This window comes from Arachis duranensis, chromosome 4 (genome assembly GCF_000817695.3).
Source record: "Arachis duranensis cultivar V14167 chromosome 4, aradu.V14167.gnm2.J7QH, whole genome shotgun sequence".
NCBI lineage: Eukaryota > Viridiplantae > Streptophyta > Magnoliopsida > Fabales > Fabaceae > Arachis > Arachis duranensis.
The window spans coordinates 8,691,461-8,692,429 of NC_029775.3; positions in this window are offsets into that span (position 1 = coordinate 8,691,461).

The following is a 969-nucleotide window of genomic DNA, read 5'->3' on the forward strand; positions in this document are numbered from 1 at the left end:
CTAGGGTCAGGGATAAATCTTATGCCACTCTCTGTAATGGAGAAGCTAGGGATCATTGAGGTACAACCTGCCTTGTTCTCACTGCAATTGGCAGATAAGTCATTGAGACAAGCTTATGGAATAGTAGAGGATGTGCTAGTAAAGGTTGAAGGCCTTTACATCCCTGCTAATTTCATAATCCTAGACACTAGGAAGAAAGATGATGAATGCATCATCCTAGGAAGACCTTTCCTAGCCACAGCAGGAGCTGTGATAGATGTCAACAGAGGTGAGTTAGTCCTTCAATTGAATGGGGACTACCTTGTTTTTAAGGCACATGGCCATCCCTCTGTGATAAAAGAGAGTAAGCATGAAAAGCTTCTCTCAGTTCAGAGTCAAGAAGAGCCCACACAGTCAAACTCTAAGTTTGGTATTGTGAAGCCACAACCAAACTCTAAGTTTGGTGTTAAGACCCCATATCCAAACTCTAAGTTTGGTGTTGGGACTACACATTAACATTGACCTGATCACCTTGTGACTCCATGAGAGCCACTGTCAAGCTATTGACATTAAAGAAGCGCTTGTTGGGAGGCAACCCAATTTTATTTATCTAAATTTTATTTTATTTTGTTCTATTGTTATTTTGTGTTTTATTAGGTACATGATCATGAGGAGTCACGAAAAAAAATCAAAAAAATTAAAAACAGAGTCAAAAATAGAAGAAAAAAATTTTTCACCCTGGAGGTAGCGCAGACTGGCGTTCAACGCCAGTAAGATGCATCTGGCCGGCGTTCAACGCCAGAACAGAGCACCATTCTGGCGCTGAACGCCAGAAACAAGCAATATCCTGGCGCTGAACGCCAGGAATGTGCCTGGAGGAGACAAGCTGGCGTTAAACGCCAGCAACAAGCATAAAACTGGCGTTCAACGCCAGGAACATGCATTACATGGGCGTTGAACGCCCAGAACGTGCACCAATGGGCGTTTAAA